At 50.8% G+C, this 17604-nt stretch overlaps 1 long non-coding RNA gene across 1 annotated transcript in view; it reads right to left on the bottom strand.

Annotated features, from left to right (window-relative positions):
* LOC145723246 (uncharacterized) overlaps window positions 1–7266 on the bottom strand; it is a 17915-nt gene extending 10649 nt beyond the window's left edge. Inside the window, exons 1-2 of the long non-coding RNA XR_014148168.1 lie at window positions 6941–7266; window positions 4851–5087 (exon numbers count right to left, since the gene is read on the bottom strand). This is a non-coding gene — a long non-coding RNA (uncharacterized LOC145723246). The remainder of the gene's footprint in view (window positions 1–4850; window positions 5088–6940) is intronic.
* Between the last annotated feature and the right edge of the window lie 10338 nt (window positions 7267–17604).

Genomic DNA, 17604 nt, shown 5'->3' with positions numbered 1-17604 from the left:
GGTGTTGAGTTTGATGAGTTCTTTATAGATTTTGGATACTAGCCCTTTATCTGATATGTCATTTGCAAATATCTTCTCAAATCAATTCACTTTTAAAACTTAGACTTGTCCTAGGCAATAATAACTGGGAAATTAAGGTTTTGATAAAGCATTTAGAATTTTCCAAGTAGACATTAAAATAAATACATATCAATTCAAAGGGGAAAAAAATTCACCTATTGTGATAGTTTTATGTGTCAACATGGCTACGTTCTAGTACTCAGTTACTTAATCAAATACTTACCTAGGTGTAGCTGTGAAGGTATTTTATAGATGGAGTTAACACCTACAGTCAGCTGACTTTAAATAAAGGAGATTATCCTTGGTAATGTGGTGGGCCTCATTCAATCAGTAGGAAGTCCTTAAAAGCAAAACTGAGGTTCCTCTGAGGAAGAGAAATTTTGTCTCAAGACTGTAGCATCAGCTCCTGCCTGAGACTTTCCAGCTTGCTAATCTTTCCTACAGATTTCAGACTTGTCAGCTCCCACAACCACATGAGCCAATTTTTAAAAATAAGTGTTAACATATATGTATCCTTCTGTTCTGTTTCTCTAGAGGACCCTGACCGCTACCCCCGTGTATTAGCCATTTCTTCCCCTCTTATTCTTAAAGTAGGGTGAGAAGGAAACAAGTGTTTGGGGAGGAGGGGAAGGAGAGGTGGTGGGTCAGGTGGGGCCAAATGAGGAACCTCCCTCGGTGATATGAGGAATGGAGATGCAGGAAGCAGAGCAGGCAAGCCTCCCCATCTCCTGAGATTCAGCTATCAACTTGCAGGGGTGGGTACACGAAAGGGAAGCAAAGCAGTCCCCATGAGGGAGATCATTCCTTGAATCAGAGCCCAAGAGTGGTCCAAGGTCATTGGAGATCATCTCTGCCCCACCCCCCTCGGGTTCACTCCCTCTTCAAATGGATGAAGCCTAACAAACTGGTGGTTGCCAGAGGGCGGGGAGTTGGGGGGATGGATGAAATAGGTGAAGGGAATGAAGAGGTACAATCTTCTGGTTATAAAACAAAGAAGACATGGGGATGTAATGTACAGAACGGGGAATATAGTCAATACTATTGTAACAACTAACAGTTACAGATAGTAACTAGACTTGTGGTGATAGTTTTATAATGTATATAGATATCAAATCACTAAGTTGTATATCTGAAACTGATACAATATTGTATGCCAATTATTCTTCAGTAAAAATTAAAATAAATAGATGAAGCCTGAGCAATGAAGTCACCTGCCCAAGGACCCAGATAGCAAGTGAGGGGCAGAGCCACGTGAATCCCAGTCTAGCTGTGAATCAATCCATCTCCCTTGCTCTCCAGGTAGGAATATTGGAGCTGTCCACGGTGACACATTCTCACCCAATCTTGTGGTCTCTAAGGATGGCCCTACCAGGGAACGAGAGACGCAGAGCATCCATCTGTCCCCCACATCCTCCCTTAGCCGTGGTTGCACATTAGAATCCCCTGGGGAGCGTTTGTCAAAATTCCAGTATCTGAGGCCTACCCCAGACCAGTTCTCTCAGGACCTCTGGGGGCCGGGGCCTGAGCATCAGTATGGGCTGGAAGCTCCCCCAGAGGATTCTAATGTGCCGCTGGGCTGAGAGCTACTGGCTAGACTGAGCTTAGGGACTGCCCACCCACAGCTTCACGTCACATTGTCACTTCCCATTTCACTCCCCTCCTCCCTACCCCCTTCTCTGTGCTTTGCCTAGGATGAAAGAACCAGGGGCGAGGCCATCCTGGCCAAGAACACCGGCTCTGTCCCTGCACTTGCCCCGGAGTCTAGCACACCACAGCCTGTTCAATGCCTTCCCATCTGGAGTTGCCGCCCCACTGAAGCAGGAAATGCTAGTACCCTCCCTTCCCTCCAGTCTGACCTGGCCTCTAAGACTTCCTGCCCCGTCAGCCTCTCATGCCTTCTCTACACCTCCAACCCCTAGCCCCCTTCCTTTCTTGGTCTTTTTTTACCAGAAGTTCTGAGCTCTTTTCTTGGTTCCCTTCCCTGCGTGCAGTCTTCCCTCCTGCATCAGTGGCTGAACTGAGTCTCTCTGTGGTGCTTTCCTTCGGGAGGGGGACGCGACTCCTTTCGGCAGATGACCCGACTACCCCGAGACCCCAGCCCAACAGGGAGTAGCTCCCCAGATGTCCATCACTCTCAGTGTCATTGACTTCAGATGGCAGGCGGGAGGCATGACCACCTCCAACCCTACCCTACAGCCCGTGTCCCCTTTTCTCTTCCTTCTCTGCCCTGCCTGAGAAAATTCCTGAAGAGAAAACTGCAGGAAGAACCGCACAAAGGGCTGCTGCAGCGTTTTCACAGTATTTCAGAAGCCTCTCTTGAGGCCCTACTATGTGCCAGGCACTAGGATTACAAAGATGAATAAAGCAGTCCTTTCCCTCAAGGAATTTATAATCAAGTCAAGGGTAGAATGTTTTATGGGACAGGAGAGAGGAGGGTGAGAGTGTGGTATGGGAAAAGAAAATTTTTGTACCTATTATGTGCCGAGCAAATGCCATCTTCTTCTTTTTTTTTAAAGCAGGCTCCGTGCCCAATGTGAGGCTTGAACCCACAACCCTGATATCAAGAGTCGGTCGCACGCTCTACTGACTGAGCCAGTAGGCGCCCCACAAATGCGGTCTTCTATATGATCACAGAATTCCATGCAGAAGATACTATTTCCCCCATTATATAGATGAGGAAATTGCAGTAAACAAGGTTAAATAACTTGCCAAGGTTATATATCCTTGAAAGGACAAGATCAGGATTTGGACCCACATTATCAGACTTCAGTCCCAGTGCCTTCTAGAAGTTTGATGGTTATGCCCTATCTGACCCAGCACTCTTCACCGACTGAGCTGTGGGGACAGCAGAGACCCCAGAGCTGGAGGCCTGGCTTCTTGTCCTGGCTCTGTTGCTAACTAGCTGTGTGACACTGGGCAGTCATATCCCTTCTCTGGGCCTTGGGTTTCTTACGTGTAAAGTGAGGGAGGAAGACTAGGTAATTTAGAAGATCCTTTTCAACACTATGCTTTTCTTGATTCCGTTTCCTTTCCCCAGTCAGTTCTATATTCATTTTGCTTCCATCTTATAAGAAGGGTCACTGGAGCTCGGGGTATGGGGGCTGGGGGTCATGCCATCAATTTCCTGCCAAGTTGGAGCTGGAACCCACAGTCCAGTAGCCGGGTACACGGCAGTGTTCATTGGTCAGGGCTGGGTGAGTGCAATTAGACTTCTCCGGGAGGCACTGAGAGTCCTGGCTGCAGGATTCCAGGAGGCAAGGCTCTGCCCCTGCACGAGCCGCCAACCGACAGCGACCACTCAGTCCATGAAATCAGGCTGAGGGGAGGAGGGAATGGCTCAGGACGAGTCACTGTGAAGCCTCCCCAGGCATTTCACGCTTTTGAAAATGGCCGGGAGAGAGATGCTATCGGGAGGAGTATTTAATGGGTTTTGGAAATTGGCTAATTTTGTTGCAATCATCTGGATGTGGCCCGATGCATGCTAAGTATCTAGGGCCAGCGTGGGCTGGTGAGTAGGGCCAAGGTGTCCAAGGCCTTCAGAGACATGTGGCACAGGGAGGGCAGTGCAAAGTGGCTGGTTGTTCCTAGTTGCCCAAAACATCTCAAGTGACCTTGGGTCACCAAGCTGGGTGTTGGGTCGGTGCCCTCTGCTGTTCCACGAGGAGTCATCCCGATGCCTTCCGCCTCCACCCCTCCCCCTTTCCCATCGGCTCTCCCTCCCCGCCCTCCCCAGGGCCTCCTCTCCCACCCCTGCTCATAGCCCCTGCCTCCCCCACTGCCCCTCAGCCAGCCCCGAGCAGAGTCCTCCCTAGCCACCTGTCCCATGCCTTGGGTCAATAAACCATCAATACCCTGCATGGAGAAGGAACACACAGCTCTTTGCACGCCTGATTCACCAAGCACTGCTTTCCATCCCCTCCCTGGGCCTCTGGCATGCTCTCTCCATCCTCTGGGCCCGGCTTTTCCTCCTCCAGAGACATTGCCATCTATCAACTCTCTGCCTCACTGGTCACAGTTTCTTCTCTGGCTGTCTTCAGCTGCCTTGTTTATTGTCTTCCTTTCCCATCTTCCTACTCCCTCTTCCTCTCCTCATTCCTGGTTTTGGGTTTTCTGTATGCTCCTTATCAGGGCTGTCTTGCAGAATGGGGCAGAAAAGAGGCCCAAAGCAGTGTACTGATTTTCCCTCTCCGGTGATTCTTGCCCCTCTCCAAAGTTTAGGGTCATTGAGGAAAGAGGGCTACAGCCTCCTGCAGAGACACTATTTAAAGGGTCCAAGATTGGGAACCAGAAGCCTCAGTGTCAGAACTAGCTCCGGGAGAGATTTGGACAGGTTCATTACCCTCTCTACGCCTTGGTCCGCTCCTTTATAACATGGAGCTGTGATGACCAAGGAAGAAAGTAATAGCTGTCATTTACTGATTATGCTGATCTGGCTCTGTGCTAGGCACTTTCAAATATGGTTGCATTTCAGCGTGTTTGTGAAAGTGCTCTGTACATGAGAAAGTGCTGTGTGGAAGCCAGTTATAGGGAAACCAGAAAACCACAGTGCTGGCTCTCCTTTGTTCCCAGAAAACGCTGAACTGGGCACTTTTGAACAGTTCTATTAACAGAAAGATTTATACATACATCCTCTCATTGATCTTCACATGACTGCTCTGAAGTAGGTAAGCAGATATGATTAGCCCCGTTCTATGGATAAGGAGCCCAAGACTAGAACTCGGAGCCTGGAGAGGCTCTGCCTGTTTTCTCCACTTGCCCCTGAACTGGGTAGTATACCTGTTGCATCTTACCTGATGGGGGGGCGGAGCTGTGGGGTATGCACGTGGCTTTGGCAGCATCTTGAAAGCTGGAATGCAATGCCAGGTGGAGAAGTTATCTGGAAGAGTCAGGCTGGAGCTCTGAGGGCGGCAGTTTTCCCAGCTGGCCGGGGTGTCTCCCCAGGGAAGCGGACTTGGTGGGGACAGCTCTCGGGGTCAGAGTGTTGGCAAGTAGGCTGATGGCCAGAAACCGGCAGGAGATGGGGCCACCTGAGAAGAGACATGGCGTGTCACATTTGTGACACGTGACTGAGCTTCCGAACATGGGCTCTAAGCCCGAGAGCCTAGCAGGGACTCGTTCTTACTCTCTGCTAACCTCAGGCCAAACAGATCACCTCCCAAACCCAAGCACGCCTGGTATTCTCAGGCCACAGGGCCAGACTCTGCCCAGGAGGCTGTGTGGGACCCTGCGGCCCCTTCCAGGCAGCTAGTGTAATTATCCAGCCACCAAAGGCCACTGCTCATCCCTACAGGAGCTGAGTCATGGTGCCGGCCTGTGCACAGGGACAGCTCCCTCAGAAGTATGAAGAACAATAGGGGCTCTTGTTGACCCTTTAACAGGGGCCTCCGTTCCCCCAGCCCCAATAACTCACTACATGGGCAGATTCCTTTAAAAACTATAGCCAGGAAAAGCCACCCGGCCCCAGAATATAGCCCCTTCTGCCAGCCAGACTCTTGGTTACTCTTAGTCCCATTGCGCTGAGCTTCAGCTCTGACCTCCCACGGCCCCGCCTCCCTCCAAAATTTCCCTGGGGCCCCTGGGTTCCCCCACCCTCTTCCCTCCATGGCCCGATGCCCTGTGGCTCTCCCCTCAGGGGCACGGCTTCCCTTTGGGCCCTCTTAGGTGGAAACTGCCCTTCTCTCTCAGCCCTTGGGCTCAGGAGTTGGGATGGCGGCCTGAGCTGAACAAACCATCAACCCCTCCCCCTCGTGAGCTCCAGGGGGCTCCTGCCACCTGCTTGGCTCTTCTTTGATGCTGTCTTGCCTGACTGTCATCATCATCTGGGATGATATCACATTTCCATGGACCACCTCCTCAATAGCCTGGTCTCTGCATTGTAGCCCCCCCTTCTCCCAAGCCCCCCACCCCCGCCGAACCCAGTCATTTTGGAACTGCCCCTAGCTCTGTAATGTTAGATCCCAATGTCCTGTGGGCTAGCCACAATCCACAGCCTCTCCTGCCCCTGTCATGTGATATCATTGCTCCTCTGATTTCTTGGCTTTTTATTTTCTCCCTGTATCAGCCCCTTCTGCTTATCCCTCCAGCCTGGAGTCCCTCTTGTATTTCTTCTAATGGCATCACCTCCATTGCCCCCTTATCTTTTCCTGACACCCTTTTGGCAGAGCCCTAGCCCAAAGTTAATTCAATTATTCCCCTTCTCTGTTCCTCTCTCTAGGATACTGGGTGCTGTGGGGAAAAAAATCACACAGCTGCAGACTCAGGGGATCTACAGTCATAGGCTCCATCACAAGTGCACCTTCAAAGTGGCCCAGAATTTTCTTCCCTGCCTTTGTCAGCTCTTTCCCTAGGGCTCGTCATCAGCCATTTCAGACCATTCTCAAGACACCACCTTCCCCAACATCTCCGTCCACACTCTCCACAGATAACCTTAGGAGAGAGTAAGAGTCATTTGGCAGAAATCCTGTCAACATCCTGCCATCAAACAGATTTTATCCTTTCCTTTTTAGCTCTCTGGTTACAATAGAAGAGATAGGGGCCCAGATGTCTCTCCTAAGAATTTAGGCTAATCCATTACTTCAAGTGTTTTTGGACCCTCTCCCTTTCCACTTTCTTGCAAAACCTCATTTGATTGATTTTCCATGCATTTCTCCCTCAGCTGACATTTCCTCCTCTCTCCTGGCTTCTCATTAGCATTTAAACATGTTTGAGATTCACTCTTTAAAAACAAAACAGAACAACGACAACAAAAAATCCTCTCCCCTAGCCCCACACCCTTATTTCAATCCCTGTATTCATTACCTATTGCTCCTGCAACATATTTCCCCCAACATTTTGAAGCTTGAAACAACAAACATAAAGTCATAAACATTTATTTTCTCACACAGTTTCTGAGGGTCAGGAATGGGATCTGCTAAACAAGATGGCTCGTGTCTCTCATGAGGCCGTAGTCAAGATCAGGCAGCAAGTATCTGAAGGTCTGACCTGGGCTAGAGGACCAGCTTCCACCATGGTTCAGTCATATGGTTGTTGGCAGGTGCCTTCCACTCCTCCTCGGGCGGCCTCAGGACATGGCAGCTAGCTTCTCCAGAAGGAAGGAGTGCTCTGAGAGGATGTGGCTGCATGCGATGTCTTTTATGCTTGACTCTTGGAAGTGACATTCTATCACATCTGCTATATTCTATTGGTTCCAAGGACCACCCTGGTAAAATGTGGGAGGGGATGGACAAGGGTGAAAATACCAGGAGGTGGGGTCATTAGGGGCCATCCTGGAGATTGGCTACCATACCCCGCTTCACAGCCAGACCCATTCAAAGAGTTTTGCATGCTGGCTGTCTCCACATTGTGCTCTCACCTTTTCACTCAGACTGTTCTCATGGAGTCCTCAGTGACCTCCTTATTTTGAAATCTAATGGTTTCTTCTCAGTCCTCACCTTGCAGTGTTGCACCACATCAAGCCCTCCCTCCTTCACACTTTCTTGGCTCCTGCGATATCACAAGCTCCTGATTCCCTTTCCCTTTTGGCCCCTCCTTGGTTGTGTTCACACGCTTCTCTTCACCCATTTGTCCACCCCTTGGGGTTACTGCACCTCAGGGCTCTGCTGGGGTTCCCTGCTTTGAATAGCATTTGGCCTCTGCTAGCCTTATCTCCCACACTCCCTGCACCCCTGCACTCTCCAGAAAGCCCTGTGGTCCCTGCCCTCTTCCCACTGCCATCCGTTTACCGCAGCACCTCTGCGCTACTCTGTGTTCAGTCTTGGATTCCTCAACCAAAGGAGGTGGGGAGAGGCCTGTGGGAAGTAAGGATCAGGCCATAAATTAATGTGGGAGTAAGTGAAATTCATGGACCCCAGATGGAGAAGCCTGAGGGGTGATGTCATTTCTGTTTTTCAGTTTACAGAGGCCCCTTGCTTTGAGAAACATGGCCAACTGCCCTGTCTTCTCCAAGGACCAAATAAGAACAGGTTAAGTTTAGTAATAACAGAAATGACAGATCCAGGTTAGAGATGGAGAGGCGTTAAATGCCAGGAATTAGTTAGAGCAATGTGGAGTCTCATCAGCAGATTTTTAAAAGTAGGTTAGGATTTTGCACATCCGAGATGATTCCTGCGTGGACCGAGCTGAGGGTAGGCAGGTGGCGGATTGGGTAACCTGCTACATCCCAGGATCTACATGTTCCATGGCTGTATGAGGGGCAAGTCCGAGGTGGAGCTGAGCCCAGAACCTATATCCTGTCCATTTCCAGCAGTGGAGTGTGATTGTGGCAAGCCCTGGGCGGCAGAATGGGTTTGTTCTGGCCTGCAGCGTCAAGGCAGTCTAGCTACTGCTGCTTGGTCGTACCAGTCTTTGAAAGAGGCCAGAGGCTGACATTATAGGCAGGGTGCAGTGGAGTGAGGATGGGTATGGGTTGGTATTTAGAAGAAGGGCACAATCAGAGAGAGTAACCTTGGCTAAGGAACTGGTTAGAACATCACCTCCTTCAGGAAGCCCTCTCTGCTACCCCCAGGCTGGCTTAGGGCTCCTCTTCTGTGCTCCCACAATGCCCTGCGCTGCCTTGGTCCTTACACGAACCCTGTGGTATTGAGATGGCCTAAGGTTTGTCCCTCTTTTCATCAAACTGTGAGCTCCTTGATGGAGAGACTGTTTCGTTGACAGCTGTCTCTGGGACCTGGCACAGAGCAGAGACAGAGAAGTGCCGGGTAAGTCAGTCTGGACTAACCGACCTAGGAGTCAAAGCCCTTGGGGAACTTTGTACTACATCCATATGTATCTCAAAAGTGACTTCAATATAGCCCAGGAGAAAACCTGCCTTTTTTGGAACCCCGTTCCAATGGGACATTGGAATTAAAGAGATGACCCAAGGCGATCCGGGTTCTGGTTTCTGCCCAGCCCCCTATTAGCAGTATGACTGATCACCACATGACAATCCCTTCCCCATGCCTCAGTTCCCTCGTCTCTCAGATGGGGGTGATGACGGATGCACAGAGTTGACTTGAAAATCAAATGAGATCATGGGTATGCAGGCAGTAAAAACATCTAGAGAAAGGTCTTTAAGACTTATACAGAGGTAAGAAGTTATTAATAGCCTCATTATTATTCTTACCCAGAATGCCCATGGAATAGCGTCAGGTGGCACTCCCAGCCCCCGCACCCCACCCTCCCATACTATTTCTGTCCCTGGAAAGCAGGTTCTTGGAGTGGTAGTCCCCGTTTTGCTACTGTGGGGAGAAGGGGGTGAACGTCGAGCAGAGCTGTCCCCCCAGCTCCCCAGCCTTCCCCTCGTCAGGGGCTGTCACCAAACTGTCTGATTTAGGCAGCATGGCCAACACCAGCACACCGGGCATCTGCAGGGTTGCCGGCGGGGTCTTGTCTCTGGCCCTTCACTTGATGCTGTGGTGGTGTTGGTGAGATGCTGAGGTAACCCCCAGCAGACTCAGGTTCAGGGCGAGGCAGCTTTCATTCCCCTTCTGCATTTCTGGGGAAGGGTAAGCAGCTCTGGGTGGCTCACCCTCTCTCTCCTCCTGCCTTTCTCCCCATGGCTCTTCCACTGCCTACAACTCACCATGCCTGGAGGATGGAGAGCTTTGGCTGGGAGTGGGAGTAAGTCCAGCTTTCTTTCCTCCCCTGCACCACTCACTTCCTGGCCACGCAAGTGTGACGCTTGTGTGCATCAGCTGGCCTGGGACTAGGGAGCAGCACAGAAGCCGGCGGCCTGAAGACAGGAAGAGGAAATCCAGATGGATTTGGGTGGGATCTGCTGGTGACTTCGTCCTCCACAAAGTTCTGGAGGCAATATCCAGGTTCTGCCCGCCAGCAGCACCCTTCAGGATGGGAGCCCTGGGAGCTCTCAGCAACGGGCCTGACCTCCCCCATCCTGGGCCTCATCTTTCAGTTTCCCGTGGCCCTAATGCCACCCTGTGAACATTAGCAGGAGGGCAGAGCAGAGCTGTGGAAGTGGGGTCTTCACTGGCTTTGGCAATGACCAAAGCCCCAGGGTCAGCAAGGCAGTGGGTTCAGAGGAGAGAAAGCCAGGAGAACAGAGCGGAGGTCCAGGGAAGGCTGACGTCCGGGGTGAGGTATCAGACAGACTCAGGCTGCCCCTGCCCCATTCAGGGTTCAGTCCACAGGAGGAGAAAGACCAGCAACAGTTCTTGCCAGTCTCGTGGGCAGGAGCCACCGTCGGAGAAACGCAGCCCGGCTGCTCTTCGGAGGTCTCCCAATGTGGCTTGGCTACCCCTCCCCACTGGGCCAGCCAGGTCTGCTCACTGCTGACTTAAAATGCTGCCCTCAATTCTATCTTTAGCTCTGGCTGCTGGGAGCCTGAGTGACAGGCAGGGTGGGGGCTTGTGCTGGGGTGGGAAAAATGTGCAGCTACCGGGTCTGCTGAGAAGGTGGCACTGTGGCAAGGAGCAGGACCCAGGTCATACTGCTGCCTCTGGGGCCAGTCCCATGGGGGAGGGCACAGAGCTCCACTGGTGCTGGCTGAATGGGCGGGCGGGGAGGAAGCGTCCAAGCATGCCTGGAGCAGAGACCCCCACGGGAGAGGATGCGAGCAGGTCCAGTTGGTCCATGGATCAAGTCAGGGACCCTGATGGAATTCTGCCTCATCTTGGGAAATGGCACATCCCCTTCTGGCCTCAGTTTCTTCATCTGTACAAGGCGACTAGATAAGCAGTTTTCAGCCACCTCCAGGGACCCCCACTACGACCTCCACCACCGCTTTGCATCCCTCCACCCTACCCCCATAAACAAGGTGCTGCCACTGGGCTTGATTGGGAAGGAAGACAAGTGATGGGTTGATGGGGCTCTCCTACCCCTTCCATCAGGGTTGAGTCATTTTTATCAATTTTGGATATTGAGCTTCCTGGAAAGAAGACGGTTAGACAAAAGGCAGCTCTGTTCCCTGAGCACGTTCAGTCTCGAGAAGCCAGAATGAAATTGCTTCTTGCAGCAGGTGGCAAGAATAGCCCCTCAACCACCTCTCACCAGGACTGACATGAAAATCCCTTATCCGAGGAATAAAACGCCAGCGAGCTCCCATCCGGCCAATTGTCTTTTCCAATCAGAGAAAGTGAAGTGCCCAGCAGAGGGTGAGGAGGGGCTGAGGGGAGGCCCTTGCAGGGCAGGAGGAGAGTGGACTGGAAGGGGCTGACGAAGATGATCCAAACCCACAGCTGGACCTGGGGGAGGAGGCAAGCTGACGTGCAGCTGCCGAAGAACCTTGAGGCAGGGGGATCTTGGAGGAAAATACCAGGACAGGGAGGTGGAGTCACGATCCAACCCCCCTTGTCCGTCCTGAGGTAGGAGGGGATGGCAGGCCGCTGTGTGAGGTCCTAAGGGAGCTCTAGGAGCCTAGTGTCCCGGGACCTAGATGCCTGCTTGGGGTGCTCACCCAGTGGAGCCCAGGGAACAAGGTTATTGGCAAGGCAGGAAGGTCTTCTGTGGAGAGGGAAGCCTGGCCCATGGGACTTCTCATTCTTCCTCTTGGCCTGCCTTACGAGAGGAACGTTGGACAAGTTACTTTCACCTTATGTGGAGATAACATTTGACCCTGTCTATGTCACAGAGATATTCTGATCAAATCAGATTATAGATGGGAAAGTTTTCTCTTTCAATTATAAAAACCACTTTAGAGGTATTCTGCAATGGCCAGAGGGCTGGGGTCTAGCTAACAGGTCCCTGCTTCTTCTGGGCTCTTCTTTCTCCGGCTCTTGCAAACTTGCTCCAGTGAAGCCTCCTTTGAGCTTTCTTCCACCTTCCTTTCCAAAGGCATCCTCCTGAAGGCATCCTCCTCCCACCCCCTATCTTTCCCAGCCTTCACCCTGGTCCGGCCTCTGGTGCTGAGCTCCCAATAAGGTAAAGTTCCTGACTGGACTCCCTGCTTCAACCTCCCAACTCCAGCTTATCCCACACACTTGGGCTGGAGTCATCATCCTCCATGCTCGAAGCTGCTGCATGCTCAGGTGTGCATCCCACATTAAGCCTGAGTTACTCATTGAGGACTTGCACAGGCCCACTGGCTTCTCACTGACCCAACCACCCCAGCCACCAACCCTGGCAGGGCCCCTCTGTAAGCAATCAGCTTCCTACTTCCTCCTGTCTCCAAACCACCCCTTCCCCCCCAACCCCATGCCTAAGCTGTGCTCTCCTTTCTCTCTGCTAAATCAAGAAAATACCTTTTGGTTGTAGTTTTTTTTTTTTTTTTTTTTAAAGAAAATACCTTTTGAATAATTGGTCAAACATTTCCCCTCCAGTGAACCTTCCCCAAATAACTTCACTGAAATCTTGACCTCCCTTCACTTTGAACGCTTTCTAGAATAGAACAGGATTGGAATCTCTCTGTAGTGCGTGTATATGGGAGGTGTGTGTCTGTGGGTTCTGGTAAGTCCCATGAGGGGCATCCTTCCCACATGTGGTCCAGGGACCACAGCCACCGGTTCCCCCTGGTGGGACGGGTGCAGGTCACTGACTGGCTGGCAGACTCCTTCCGTAGGAACACGATCAAGTCAGCCTTGGTGTTGCGGAAGGTGGCAGGGCAACATCGGGTGCAGAGGCCACAGTGACTTGATGACCGTGAGACTTTCCAGAGCCTTTTCACAGAAATGTGGCCACGGGGTATCGTCCTCTAAAGCTACTCCGCAGCACTCGTCATCTGTGGCCCTGGCCGGGACTACAGATGGGGCGCAGGCATTACCCCTCCCCCCCTCCCCTGCTCCGTTCCCCACACGAAGGCTGGTTTGGGCCACCCGCACGTGGCTAAGGGAGGAAGGCTCAGGGGCCACAGATGCGCACAGACTCAGCTCAGCACGTGGCCCCGGCCTATTCTGTGGTCTTCAGTTCAGAGATGCCAAGCACAGTGCATTTTTGCTGCTAGCTCTGGCAATTTAACCCAGAGTCCCCTTTAGGTGCTTTCCAACCCTGCAATTTCTCTTCAAGGCTGCAATTGTTCTGGTTGGAAAATGAAAAGCCCTCTCTGCCAGCAATTAATTTACCCAAATAAACAAGAATTCTGCTTTTCGTGACAAAGACGGTCCCTGAATGCCAATCTTCGGGCTGGCAGATTGCAATTTCCGGTGGGTGCAGTCAATGTGGTTACAGTTTGCAGGTGATTTATCGTGGAGGTTATGAGAACAGGAGAAAATGCAGTCAAGAGGGAGTGGAGGAGTGTTGCCCAGTTCTTGTCCTCATCTCTAACTAACTTCTCTGGCAACAAGTCTCATGTCCTTGACTGCCCCCCCCAAACCCCCCCTTTTTTTAAACCTCAGATGATTCTTGTTTTTCCATTCTGTTCTATTTGGCTTATTTCCAGCCCTTTCCTGACAAGGTTGCAGTGTAGCTGGCTGCTTCCAAGCCGCATCACTGCCCACTGGCACCCCCTAGCATTCATCGTTTAGGACTCTTGTCTTGCTACCTTTTGCCAGTGGGTCTGGTGCCTTCATCCAATTGCTGCTTTGGGGGTGGTTGATTTAATACGTTCTAGCCACAGTATCCGGAGTGCAGAGATGCAACCTTGATCTTTCCCCCTTCCCTGAACACCGATGGAATAGGCTCAGATGCATTGGAAAGGGTGGGGGCAGGCGTGGATCTGAGCTACAGAGCAGCTGGGAGGCATTTGTTCAGGTAGGCAGAGTCGGGGTCTGGGGGTGGAGGCTCTGAGTGGCACCAGCCAGGGACCATTAGAGATGACATCGGGGGAGTTAAAAAGCAGCGATTAAGTCTGAGAACATTGTCTCCTTCATCTCAGCCCCTGCTGAGAATCAATCCCGGTAATCACCACTTGGATCACCACTTCTGCTCCCGAGGTTCAGCTCACTCCTTTGTTAGGTAGATTACAAGGGAAGAGGAAGGACCTACCAGCCTTCTTCAGACACCTACTCTAACTGACTTCCTGCTTCCTACCGCTGCCTACCTCTGAGAATTTTTCTCTTCCAGGCTTTGCAATTTGGATGGTTATCTTGGCCAAGGTTCGATCTACTCGGATCCTGGGGAATCCCTGGGCCAGACAGTGGGCAAGTATTGGCTGTGTATGGTTTCAAGGTGCCTCGTGTTAAAAATAGACACAGCCCTGTCTACAAGGTGCTCCCAGTTTCTCCTGGAGTCGAAGCAAACACAGGAGGTTGGACAATGGGAACATGCAGAGAAACTAGAGCTTAACTTCCTTATAGGCAACATGGGAAGTTGAAGTGTCTTCCTTGTGCTTTCAGTTTTCAACTCAATCTTGCTACCTCCCTATTGTCTCCCCCCCAGTTCCATCCTGGAAGAGCTTGGACACAGCACCCCATGGAGCCTCTTTACTTAGATCTTCTCCAGAGAGATACAGAAATGGCCCCAACTCTCTCTCTCGAGGTGTGGGCAGGCAGAGCAACATTGATAATAAAATCCAATTGACAATTTACAGACTGGCCCGAGAGTGAGTTGTTTCCTTTGGATTCAGTTCGGCACTTAACGGGCAACTACAGGACATGGTGCTCAGTCTTCGCGGGAGTGGGGAGCGCTACAAAAACATACGAGAAAAATCTTGCCTCCAAAGAGCATATCCTCCATACATTTCTGATATTTGATTTACAAAACTTTAATCATACAGAAGCCTTTGGAATATAGTACTTTGAGGTATTAATGCTTCTCAGACGCCTTCACAGAACTACCACTAACGTCACTAATGTCTTCAAAATCTCATGCGTTTGTGGAATCATAAGAAATTTATATTCTACTCTGTATCAGTATTGGTTTCAATATAAAATGATCCTCCTCCTCCCCAATCCCACACTTATCAAAGTCTAGTTATTGAAGCAGTAGGAAAATGGGACAGTAATTCTGTCTTTTGTACCCCAGCACGTTATATGACATCCAAGATATATAAGTACCACCTGAGAATCAAGGTGGTAGATACTCAATACCGGTTTATTAATTCTCCTTCCATCCCAGGTCACCTCCCAGGTCTGACCTTGCTAGGTGTTTCCAGCCTCCGTTTTTCCTCTGTTGGCCCCCCACTTCTAGAAGCTTGGAGCCTCCTAGTTCTGGAACATCCCATCCCTGGCTTACCTTCTTTTTGTGCCTCTCTCACGGGAGGCTCCCTGTTTGGTTCTGGTCCCTGTTCTTGTGTGTTGTATATTTGCTATTTGGTTTTTTTTTAAAATATTTTATTTATTTATTTGACAGAGAGAGAGATAGCGAGAGCAGGAACACAAGCAGGGGGAGTGGGAGAGGGAGAAGCAGGCTCCCCGCCGAGCAGGGAGCCCGATGCGGGACTTGATCCCAGGACCCTGGGATCATGATCCGAGCCGAAGGCAGACACTTAACGACTGAGCCACCCAGGCGCCCCTGCTATTTGGTTTTGGTTTTGGACACTCAACCAAATTTAGGCCCAAGGCAAAAAGTGGCTAAAAAGCCATTTATCATTCCATTAATTCATTCAAAAAATACTTATTGGCCACCTGCTCCTTGGACTGAAAGCTCTTTCAGACACTGGGAATGCAGTGATGAGCAAACTAGAAATGTTCTCTACTCCAGAGGGACAGACATTTAATCAAAGAATCAAAGAATTACAGTATGTAATTCTGAATTGTGCCATGAAGAGAGAGAGCAGGGGGCTCTGAGGATGTAGAGCAAAGCCCTTGATCTGATCTGGGGGAGGTGGTCAGGGAAGGCTTCCCTTCAGGGGAAATGTAGAGGATGAGCAGCAGTTAACTAAATGAATGCTAACCAAGTGAGAGGAGCATCTGGGGCAGAGGCACCAGCATGTGTAAGAGTCGTGTGACTGAGGGAAGGGAGGACAGCTGGTGTGAGGAACTGAAAGAAGACCAGTGTGGTTGGAGTGTGTACAGAAAGGAGAAGTGGGTCAGATAGGTTGGGGAGTGGTGACCAGAATTCATGGTCAGGACATAACCAAATGTGCTTAGTTAGTTCCAGGGTCAATGAAGTAAGAAGAACTTTAAATAAAAACAAATCAACCAGCAGTTCGGGAGGAGGTCAATTCACTACAATAAATATTCCCCCAAATCTCAGAAGATGAAGGACGGGGACATGTTTGTTGAATGAATGAGGGAAGGATAGCTGAGGGATGACCAAAGATCCAGAGTAGAGGGATAGACATCTCCGTTTCCGGCCTGGCTCCCAAAAGACGCCTGACCTGGCTCTGCCTGTCCCAGACCAAATCGCCCCCACTGTTCTTCCTTCTGGTTGCCATGGCATTCTGCACCTGTGACGGGCACTGTGCCACCATATCTGTGATGGTTTGCTGCTTGCCTCTCCCACCAGACTCTGAGCATCTTGAAGGCAGGGACCTTGCCTTACTCATTCTTTCGTCCCTAAGGCCCATCACTGTGCCAGGCACAAAACAGGGGCTCAGGAAGTGTTGGCTGGAGGAGAGCATGCTGTCTTGCCCATATAAACTCAACTAGACTGCGTGGTGATCAGGGTGACGGAGTGAGAGGCTGCCTAAGCCTTCTGTGCCCTCAGGACTAAGCAAACATTATGCGAGAGCCAGCTGCATTAAACATCTGTTTGGTGGTCAAATCTTAAACTTGTTTTTGTAGCGATCAAATCCAGGACCTTGTGTTTCTTGTGGGTTTTTCTGTGGGTGTGTCCAGCTCATCAAGTCAGTAAGAATGAGGCAGGGAAATCTGAAGGATAAATTGCTAGTCCTCCCCACTAGCCTATGATATTATTCTGAGCATGAGTAACTTTTGTATTTCCAAGCTACCCCGTGCACACCCATCATTTCCTTTTGTTCCTGCACCACCTCTATGAGATATTCAACTAAAAAAGGCTAAATGATTCATCCAAGGTCACATGGCAAAGAGGCTTTTCTCCTACATTCATTCCGCTGCCTTATTCCCTACCCCAGCACTTTGCTTTACCCACCTTGTGAGGAGATGGTTCTCAGTCTCAGCCACAGTCTGGGAGATGCTCTGATAGCTCTTTGGGCCTTGTTCCTGCTGAGCAAGCATGGGCAAGCTCTGGTGGGAAGCCAAGGGAGGGAGTGGGGGGTTCTGCCAAAGGCTGCAGGGATTTAGCCTCTACCAGAGAAGGGAGAGAGGTGGATAAGCCAGATCCGCTTTCTCTCGCCCTTCCAGAGGCAAGCTGATACAAGGTGCAGCTACAGAGCCATGATCATGACCCAGACAGGAGAGCCAGGAGCAGTCAGGAGGCTTGCTGAATGGAACTGAAGACAGACAGAAGCCAGACGGGGAGGGGAGCCACTTCCTCCTGAGCCCAGGTCCAGGGAGCCTGCAGGCTGGAGACAAGCTAGTGTTGCCAATGAGTCTTGGGCGTACATGACAGCTGGCTTCTACGAGATGTGAGCCCGAGTCCTGCTCTGCAGCGACCCACCCAGGATAGGGCACTTTTGTGCCTTCTTCAGGAGAATGCAACCAAATCAACCGTTACTCTTCCCGCCCCTTTGGAGACCAAAGCTACGATAGAACTAAATGGTCAGATTCAAAACCTAAAAAATCAGGACATTTTCCTGTATTAAAAAAATTCACTAAATAACTGCTGAGTGCTGCGTTTTGGGCATTTACTTAAATGTGAAAGGGCAGTCTCTGT

The sequence above is a fragment of the Leptonychotes weddellii genome, chromosome 9 (genome assembly GCF_054177405.1).
Source record: "Leptonychotes weddellii isolate Sample4059 chromosome 9, ASM5417740v2, whole genome shotgun sequence".
Taxonomy (NCBI): domain Eukaryota; kingdom Metazoa; phylum Chordata; class Mammalia; order Carnivora; family Phocidae; genus Leptonychotes; species Leptonychotes weddellii.
This window is presented reverse-complemented; position numbering and strand designations above follow the sequence as displayed.